At 52.3% G+C, this 10,260-nt stretch overlaps 1 pseudogene; it reads right to left on the minus strand.

Moving 5' to 3' along the window:
- Nucleotides 1-4,947: 4,947 nt before the first annotated feature.
- Nucleotides 4,948-8,478, minus strand: LOC141055007 (uncharacterized; annotated as a pseudogene).
- Nucleotides 8,479-10,260: the final 1,782 nt, after the last annotated feature.

The raw sequence follows: 10,260 nt of genomic DNA on the forward strand, positions 1-10,260 counted from the left end.
AAAATCTTTTTGACAGTGAGGGTGATCAATGAGTGGAACATGCTGCCACGAGAGGCGAGTTCTCCTTCAATGGAAGTCTTCACACAGAGGTTGGACAGACGTCTGTCTGAGATGGTTTAGTGAATCCTGCATTGAGCAGGGGTTGGACACAATTACCCCGGGGGTCCCATTCGACTCTAAAGGGCCTGTCACACTAAGCGATATCGCTAGCAATATCGCTATAATGTCACTGGATTTTGTGACGTTATAGTGATATTGCTAGCGATATCGCTGTGTCTGATACTTACCTCCGACCGCTCCCCCGCTGGTTATCGCTGATCGCGCGAGAACGTCCAGGACCGTTTCTTGTCGTCAGCTTCCTGCTGTGGAGACGAGCGACGCGTGGACGCGGGCAGGAGGACGTCAGGATCGCCTCGTCTGACAGGTAAGTAGCGACCCCCGACCCCTGCGATGTCGCTGGTGAGATCTGCCTGTGTGGCAGCTCACTAGCGACCACTTAGCGATGCACCAGCGATCCTGACCGCGTCATATCGCTGGTACATCGCTAAGTGTGACAGTACCTTAACTGTCTAGGATTCTATTAAACCATAAAGTAACTGTGGTTTATCACATCTTTGCGATGCTGAGGTCACATTCCCTAGCCACGCGCAGGCCTGATTACTGCCACACCTATTCTAAATCAAATCACTTAAATAGGACCTGCCTGACAAAGTGAAGTAGACCCAAAGATCCTCAAAAGCTAAACATCATGCTGTGATCCAAAGAAATTCTGGAACAAAGAAGAAACAAAGTAATTGACATCTATCAGTCTGGAAAAGGTTATAAAGCCATTTCTAAAGCTTTGGGACCCCAGCAAGCCACAGCGAGAGCCATTATCCACAAATGGAGAAAACCAGGAACAGTGGTGAACCTTCCCAGGAATGGCCGGCCAACCAAAATTACCTCCAGAGTGCAGTGACGACTCATCCAAGAGCTCACAAAAGACCCCACAACAGCATCCAAAGAACTGCAGGCCTCCTTGCCTCGGTTAAGGTCAGTGTTCATGACTCCTCCATAAGAAAGAAACTGGGCAAAAATAGCTTGGATGGCAGAGATACAAGACGAAAACCACTGCTGAGCAAGAAGAACAAAGGCTCGTGTCAGAGACCCTGCCACCAGGAGAGCTGCCTTTTCCTCAGGATAACATAGGGTATGACCTCTGAAGAGCTGCAGCCTAAGAACAGATGCTAATGTACTGCCGCTCATACATCGCCTACAAATACGTATTTTCACCTCCCTCAATCAGAGTCACCTTGTCGGCGGTGGGACGGCTTTTATGCTATTTTTGATCAAAAACAGTATTACTAAGGACTGTGTGTTATTTAAATGCACTTTTGCTTTTTACTTACTTAGTTACACCAGGGCTTTTGCTCATTTTGTCTCTTGTACCAACTTAAGTCAAGCTCAATTTTTGTGTTTTTGCTGGTCATACATCCCTACAAATACATATTTCACTACACCTCCCTCCTTATCAACGGGCATGGGGGTTGACTTACAGGTCAGCTCCCGAGCTCGTATCTGGGTCCGCCTCGCCTTGGCGAGACAGGCCATCAGCATTGCCATGATCGTCTCCTTTCTTATGTTGAATTGTGAAATCAAATTGCTGTAATATCAGGCTCCATCTAAGCAATTTCCCGTTGTCCCCAACTACTCTGTTGGGCTGACTCAGTGGGATCTGTTATCACGGTGAAGTTGCACACATAGAGGTATGGTTGCAGTTTCTGCAGGGCCCACACAATTGCTAAACATTCCTTTTCAGTGGTGGCATACGCCACTTCTCTGGGTAGAAGTTTCCTGCTTAGGTAGAGAATTGGAAGCTCCTCGCCTTGCTGGTTCACCTGGCTGAGAACCGCACCTAGCCCATAGGTGCTGGCGTCTGTCTGCACTACAAACCTGCGAGTGAAATCTGGGGCCTGAAGGACGGGTGAGCTAACCAATGCCGACTTTAGGGCAGAAAATGATTCCTCACACTGAGGGGTCCAGGAAACAATCTGGGGAAGCTTCCTCCTGGTCAGATCAGATAGCGGCTGGGCCAGAGCGCTGTAGTATAAACCTCCTATAGTAGCCGGCCGTGCCCAGGAAGGACAGTGCCTGCTTCTTGGTTCGTGTGGTGGGCCAGGCTGTAATGGGGGCGGTCGCTGGTGTCACACAGAGCGATCTCGCTGGTGTGATCGCTGTTGCGTCACGAAACCTGCTAGTGAGATCGCTGTGTGTGACGGGGGCTTAATAGTGTTAAGTGTTAAGCCTGTGCAACACCCGAGAAAGATGTACAAGGTGTTCCTCCCAAGAATTACCGAGAATGGCTGTATCATAAAGATAAGCAACGGCAAAACCATCAAATCCTTCCAACAAGTGATTACCCAACCTCTGGAAGGCGGCAGGGGCATTTTTCATACCAAATGGCATCACCGGGAACTCAAACAGCCCGAATGGCGTTATAAAGGCAGACCTCTCCTGAGCTCCTGTGGTCGGGGGTGTCTGCCAGTATCCCCTGCATAAGACCATGATCGTGAGGTACGAGGCATTAGCTGCTCTAACAGCTCGTCTATCCTCGGCATGGGGTAGACCTCACATGTAGTCAGGAGATTTAGTTTTCTATAGTCCACACAGAACCGGGTAGTACGGTCCTTTTTCGGGACAAGACCCACAGGCGAAGCCCAGGCGCTCTGGGATTTTTGTATTACCTTGAGGTTTAGAATCTCCTCTGCCTGTTCCCTCCTGTGCGCCTTCACCTCTGCTGACCCCCGGTATGCAGACTGTCCTACTGGGGGATTGGTGCCAGTGTCTACATGGTGAGTGGCTAAGTGCGACCTCCCAGGCTTCACTGTGAAGACTTCTGTGAACTCATTGAGCACCCCCATCAGCTCCTGCCTCTGACTGTGGGATAGCTCAGGGTTAAACGCTGCTGACTCCAGGGACTCCCTATACGGAGTCCCAGCCCTCACATCTAGGCAGGCTACACACAGGTAACACACAGGCCTGCCTGTCATGATGAGCCTTCACCATATTTCCCTGGAATACCTTCTGACGCTTGGCGTGCTCCTCTAGGGTCACCACATAGATAACAGCATTTAGCCGCTTGTGTACAGTGTATGGTCCGTCCCGTGCGGCCTGTAATTTATTCTGTACCATAGGGACCAGCACCCAAACCTTCTGCCCCTCCTCGTAGGCCCCCAGTCTGGCATTACGGGTTGTACCAGACCTTCTGATTGATTTGGGCCTGGGTCACACTCTCATGGGCCAGGTTGCTCAGTTTTTCTCTGAGCCGCAGTACATATTCAACCACCGAGACGCCCGTAGTTTTGGGGGTCACCCTCCCAACAGTCCTTAATCAAATCAAGTGGCCCCCTGACCCTCCTCCCATAAACCAGTTCAAAGGGGGAGAATCCTGTAGACGCCTGAGGTACCTCTCTGTACACAGACAGATGGGGGAGGCACCGCTCCCAGTCTCTTCCTCCAGTCTCCAGCAGTTTGAGCATTTGTTTTAGGCTGTGCGCCCACGTTGCGTTTTGTTAAGCGTTTCCGCAGCGTTTGTGCCGGATCAGACGCTGCAGAAACGCTTACCAGATGCTTCCAATTAATTTGCATGCATTTTTGGCTTTTTGTGCCAATGCATGCGTTTTTAACCGCTCAGGAATCGCTTAGCAGCTAAAAACGCAGCATGCTCATTAATTTCCGCATAGCTGAGCGTTTTTAGCATTCCCCCAATGTTCCCAGAAAACGCGTCAAAAAACGCGTCAAAAACGCGCAAGAATTGCACGGAAAAAGACGGGCGTTTTCTGGGAAAGGGGATGCGATTCCTGAGCGTTTACAGACGCTAGCGTGGGCACATGGCCTCAATGTCCTGTTCAAACGCTCGCAGAGTCCGTTGGTTTGGGGATGACAGGCGCTGGCCACAAAATGCTGCCCTTGTATTTCCTCGCAGAGGCTTTCCATCAGATCGGACATGAATTGGGTTCCCTGATTGGTTAGCATTTCCCTGGGGAAACCACACCGGAGAAAACAGTCAGTAAAGCCTCCGCCACTTTGTCTGCTCGGATGGAGGACAGCGCCGCAGCTTCCGGATACCGTGTAGCATAGTCCACCACTGTGAGTATGAACTTTCTGCCAGAGCTGCTAGGGATTGTAAGTGGCCCTATGATATCCATGCCACTCGCTGGAAGGGCTCATCGATCACTGGCAGTGGTATCGGTGGGGCTTTCTGTATATCCCCAGACTTTCCAACTCTGACAAATTACGCAGGATCGACAGTAGTTGGCTATATCTGTCCCCATCTTGGGCCAATAGCAGTTATGTGTCAGGCGAGCTTTAGTCTTTTGTACTCCAAAGTGTCCAGCCAGAGGAATTTCATGAGCAATTCTCAATAATTGTTCCCTGAATAGATACGGGACGACCAGCCGCTTTTCCCAGTCCCAAGGTTCTGTAGTATCAGTGGGGAGAGTCTTTATACAGTCTGCCCAGGTCCCAGGATATTCTCCGTTTGTCAGAAGCAGTGGGGGGTTGTTCTGCAAGCAGACTCGGACTGGCCCACAGGGTAACAGGGGAATCCCCCTGTGGGCCCCTGTCCAATGTGGCCCCCAACCCCACTGTATGGGCAGTACTTGGCATAATTCACTGGATTCACTCTACAGAAATAAACAGCATCTCATCATTCATTAACCAAACTACCCAGCTTATTATAATATAGAAATATGGGTAAATTTGTGAACAAGGGTAGTGTAATATTTGTATGCAGGTGAAAAGTGGGCCCCTTCTCCCCAAAGTCAGTGTTACTGGTGGGCCCTTAGCACCCTAGTCCGATACTGTCTGCAAGACATCTGAGCTTCTCCAGACTGACATCTGTCCGCAGGGCCTCCTGGAAGCTCTGACGGTCAGTCTGCAGCCCCGGCCTAGTGTGACTGCCAGTCTCTAGTCTGAAGCGGAGTCTTCAGTGTTGGTTATCAGGGGCCTTGTTGGGTCTGCCATGTGAGGGGGCTCCTGGGCCACAGTATGGTCCTGTTCTGGCAGTTCAGTCTGAGCCTCATCCTCTAATCTCTGGGGTTGAGTCTGAGCCGCAGCCTGACTCCTGATCACAGCTGCCACATACGTACATTCCTGTGCATTGGTACATTTTCCCTCCTCGCACGGGATCTCAGGTGAGTTGCTTTCTTCCACCTTCTCTGTAGCATTTACTTGCATGGTAGGGACATAGTGGGACACCATCCTCCCCAAGTCTGCGCCTAGCAGCACATTGGTGGGAATAGCCTCATACTCCCACCTCTCTCAGTCCTTTCCCTGCTCCCCAGTCCAGGTACACACAGGCCATGGGCACGGCAGGGCTGACACCTCCAATCCCGGTTATTGACCTAGTCCTTCCTGGTATGATATCCGCAGGGTTTACCATAGCTGGACGCATCAGAGTCACCTCTGCCCCAGTGTCTTTGAGGCCAATGGTCACATTATTGCCAACACTGACAGATTGACATTTCTCACTGGTCCTCACATCAGAGCCGGCCACAAAGAGGACAGACGGTGGGGGCCCAGACGGCTTTGTGGTTGTAGTTGGACATTTCTCCCTATCAGGGCAGACAGAGCTCACATGTCCCACTTTGTTGCAGGAGAAGCATCGGCGTGCCTAGAGAATGTCTAGTCCCCGGGACCCCATAGGAGGTGGACTTGGGCAGCACTGGTGAGCGGCCGGCAGAGGGAGAAGGGTCCCCCGTTTGGCTTACCTCCCTTCCAGCTGAATCCCGATGGCTTCCGCACCTCAGGCATCCTGTTGGCCACATAGCAGTAACCAAGGAAAAAGAAAAAAGGTCCAGCTTTGCAAATACAAGTCCAATTTATTGTTAAAAACAAGTCCAAAACAGAGCAAAAAATGGTGTGTTCACATGAGTAACAAGTAGTAGATTACGCGTTTCGAACAATAGCTTGTTCTTTCTCAAAAAACTCATAGCCACATAGCAGTCAGCAATCTTTGAGGCCTGATCCGCAGTTCGTGGCTCCCGATCACACACAAATTGTCGTACATCCGTGGGGCACATATGAAGATACTGATCCTTGACTATAAGATCTGTTAAAGCCTTAAGACTGTTAACTGAAAGTCCCCTGATCCATTGGTGGAACGTGGTCCTCAAGGTGCTCACAACATCCGCATAGCTGTCCGTTGATCCATGTTGTAGGTTCCGGAGCTTTCTCCGATACACTTCTGGGGTTAGGTTGTACTTCCTGATCAGGGCCTCTTTTATGGCCTCATAGTTCCCATCTAGCTCTGGTGGGAGGCCAGCAAAAACTTCCAGGGCTTTGCCTCTCAACCCTGCGCCCACTGCTCACAGGGTAGATGGTATTGCCTGCAGGGGTTTTCAAACCCCCGAAAGAAAAGTATCTAAGTCCATATCCTTCTCCATCACAGGGAAGTTTTCCAGACGTGGTTTCCTTGGATTTATGTCCTGGAGGAGGTTAGCTGCGGACTGTTACCCCTTTCTGTTTGAGCCATCTGAAGCTTGAAAGCTGTCTCCTCCCGGCGTTCTGCAGCCTCTCTCTCCTCCCGGCGTTCTGCAGCCTCTCTCTCCTCCCGGCGTTCTGCAGCCTCTCTCTCCTCCCGGCGTTCTGCAGTCTCTCTCTCCTCTCGGCGTTCTGCAGTCTCTCTCTCCTCTCGGCGTTCTGCAGCCTCTCTCCTCTCCCGGCGTTCTGCAGCCTCTCTCTCCTCCCGGCGTTCTGCAGCCTCTCTCTCATCCTGGTCCCGGCGTTCTGCAGCCTCTCTCTCATCCTGGTCCCGGCGTTCTGCAGCTTCTCTCTCCTCCCGGCGTTCTGCAGCCTCTCTCTCCTCCCGGCGTTCTGCAGCCTCTCTCTCCTCCCGGCGTTCTGCAGCCTCTCTATCCTCTTGGCGTTCTGCAGCCTCTCTCTCCTCTCAGCGTTCTGCAGCCTCTCTCTCCTCTCAGCGTTCTGCAGCCTCTCTCTCATCCTGGTCCCGGAGTTCCGCAGCCTCTCTCTCCTCTTGGCGTTCTGCAGCCTCTCTCTCCTCCCAGCGTTCTGCAGCCTCTCTCTCCTCTCAGCGTTCTGCAGCCTCTCTCCTCCCGGCGTTCTGCAGCCTCTCTCTCCTCTCGGCGTTCTGCAGCCTCTCTCTCCTCCCGGCGTTCTGCAGCCTCTCTCTCCTCCCGGCGTTCTGCAGCCTCTCTCTCCTCCCGGCGTTCTGCAGCCTCTCTCTCCTCCCGGCGTTCTGCAGCCTCTCTCTCCTCCCGGCGTTCTGCAGTCTCTCTCTCCTCTCGGCGTTCTGCAGTCTCTCTCTCCTCTCGGCGTTCTGCAGCCTCTCTCCTCTCCCGGCGTTCTGCAGCCTCTCTCTCCTCCCGGCGTTCTGCAGCCTCTCTCTCATCCTGGTCCCGGCGTTCTGCAGCCTCTCTCTCATCCTGGTCCCGGCGTTCTGCAGCTTCTCTCTCCTCCCGGCGTTCTGCAGCCTCTCTCTCCTCCCGGCGTTCTGCAGCCTCTCTCTCCTCCCGGCGTTCTGCAGCCTCTCTATCCTCTTGGCGTTCTGCAGCCTCTCTCTCCTCTCAGCGTTCTGCAGCCTCTCTCTCCTCTCGGCGTTCTGCAGCCTCTCTCTCATCCTGGTCCCGGAGTTCCGCAGCCTCTCTCTCCTCCCAGCGTTCTGCAGCCTCTCTCTCCTCCCAGCGTTCTGCAGCCTCTCTCTCCTCTCAGCGTTCTGCAGCCTCTCTCTCCTCTCGGCGTTCTGCAGCCTCTCTCTCCTCTCGGCGTTCTGCAGCCTCTCTCTCCTCTCGGCGTTCTGCAGCCTCTCTCTCCTCTCGGCGTTCTGCAGCCTCTCTCTCCTCCCGGCGTTCTGCAGCCTCTCTCTCCTCTCGGCGTTCTGCAGCCTCTCTCTCATCCTGGTCCCGGCGTTCTGCAGCCTCTCTCTCCTCTCGGCGTTCTGCAGTCTCTCTCTCCTCTCGGCGTTCTGCAGTCTCTCTCTCCTCTCGGCGTTCTGCAGCCTCTCCTCTCCCGGCGTTCTGCAGCCTCTCTCCTCTCCCGGCGTTCTGCAGCCTCTCTCTCCTCCCGGCGTTCTGCAGCCTCTCTCTCCTCCCGGCGTTCTGCAGCCTCTCTCTCCTCCCGGTGTTCTACAGCCTCTCTCTCCTCCCGGCGTTCTGGAGCCTCTCTCTCCTCTCGGCGTTCTGCAGCCTCTCTCTCCTCCCGGCGTTCTGCAGCCTCTCTCTCCTCCCGGTGTTCTACAGCCTCTCTCTCCTCCCGGCGTTCTGCAGCCTCTCTCTCCTCCCGGTGTTCTACAGCCTCTCTCTCCTCCCGGCGTTCTGCAGCCTCTCTCTCCTCCCGGCATTCTGCAGCCTCTCTCTCAGCCTGTCGGTGCTGTAGAATAAGCTGCAGGCGCAGATCGGGATCACTTGTTCCCAGCTGTTGTAAAGCCATTTGTAGAGTCCATAGGCTCCGCAGCACTGGCATTACTGGCACCTCCATCAGGTATCTCCGGTGCAAGAGCTGGCATTGCTGGGACTCTCTCCTTGCCCAGATGCTTCAGTATTTCGCTCTGTCCTGCTCGACCAAGGCGCGTATCAGCAGTTCCTTGGATCTGTCGGCTGCCTCTATTCCTCTCTGCTCACAGAGGTCGGTCAGAGCCTCTCTGCTCTGCTTCTTGTACAGGGCTGCCATATCGATGAACAGAATAAAAGATAGAACAGAAAAACGGGGAAGTTTTAGTGTTTAGAAGTATGTGTAAGTAAGCACCGAGCTGAACCTTGTAGAGCTGGTGCTCTCCTCGCAAGGATACCAACTCTTTAGTACAGGGAATAATTGCTTACACCATGCACTAATGCTTTAATAGAAATACATTCTATCCCACCGCTGTCGCCAATCTGTCATGTACCCGCTTCTCAGCATGTGACTTGGGGTTGCGCCTGCAAGGGTTAATCTATCTCCTCTCACTCAGTCCAGCATTCACCCTCTGTCCTATGCTACAGTGGGAGCATAAATCACACCCCGACACAGACCACGCACCCCGCTCATACACGCTGCCAACACTCACCGAACACACGGGCGATGAGTCCCGGAGATACTACTACTATGTGCCAATCACCAGGAGCGCACACTCTAAGGATATGGATTCTATTAGAGCATAAAAGGTTCAGACTTATTAAAGTTTTAAGTTTTAATATAAAAGGTGCAGTGCTTACAATAAAAGGGTATAAAAATATGGAAATAAACAGTGACATACAAATATGCAAAACAGCGATACAATAAAAGCGAGAAACTTACAGAAATATAGAACATTGCAGTCTGGTATTCTGTTCTCTGGGGGGGAATATGAAATGGAGCAGATCAGATCGACTGTTCCTCAATCTGTGACTTTCGTTGTGGAGGGCCCAATTTATAGGTTTAGCCAGGAGATCAGATTTCTAGACCAGCCCTTCATGTTAATATTCTAATTCCTGCTTTGTGACTGGACCATGGCGACTCGACCAATGAACACATGAATTCTCTCAACACTCTGTGTAACCTTTCTTTCTCATAGTAAATAGTGTCAGGCTGCAATTTGGTGTCGCTCTTCAAAAGGCATCAGAGGTGTGAAATGTTTCCCACATAATCCTTTTTTTTTGTCTTAGCCCTTGTTTCCCATAGTAAAAAGATATTGTCAGGCTGCACTAGGTCCCATTTGGTGTCTCCCTTCAAAGGCATCAGAAGGTGTGAATTGGTTCCATTCTGTGCGCATTCTATTGCGGGCGGAAATCAGTTTTTTGCTTAGTGTCCTATGGAGGCACTCACAGTCTGGATCTCTCCAGACTATTTTTTTCTAGTTTACTATGAAGATGAGACAGGGGCGACGGATCCTATTGAAAGTGTCCGATCTCCCCAAACCATCAACGGGCGAGCACGCGTTGAGTATCGTCTCCGCGTATCCTTTCCCGCACCGAGGGACATCTCTGGGACTTTTCCCCAGACATCTATTTTTTTCTTTGTTTTTTTATTTTATGAAGATAAGACAGGGGCAACGCATCCTATTGAAAGGATCCGATTTCCCCAAACCATCAACGGGCGACCACGTGCGAGTGTCCCTCCACGTTTTTCTCTCCCGCAACGTGGGACATTATGCCAGACTTAGCCCTGTCCACCCCTAGGTATTGAAACCATGGCTTGCACAGAGGCACAAGACTAGTCTGTGCGGCCGCCACTGCTCCACCAACGCTAGACGGCGGTGCTGCAAGGTGGCGGACGGTCGCTCTCCTCACCCCCTGTAGGGGTTAGATG

Source organism: Dendrobates tinctorius, unplaced genomic scaffold (genome assembly GCF_039654945.1).
Source record: "Dendrobates tinctorius isolate UK_male_01 unplaced genomic scaffold, ASM3965494v1 ptg000182l, whole genome shotgun sequence".
NCBI lineage: Eukaryota > Metazoa > Chordata > Amphibia > Anura > Dendrobatidae > Dendrobates > Dendrobates tinctorius.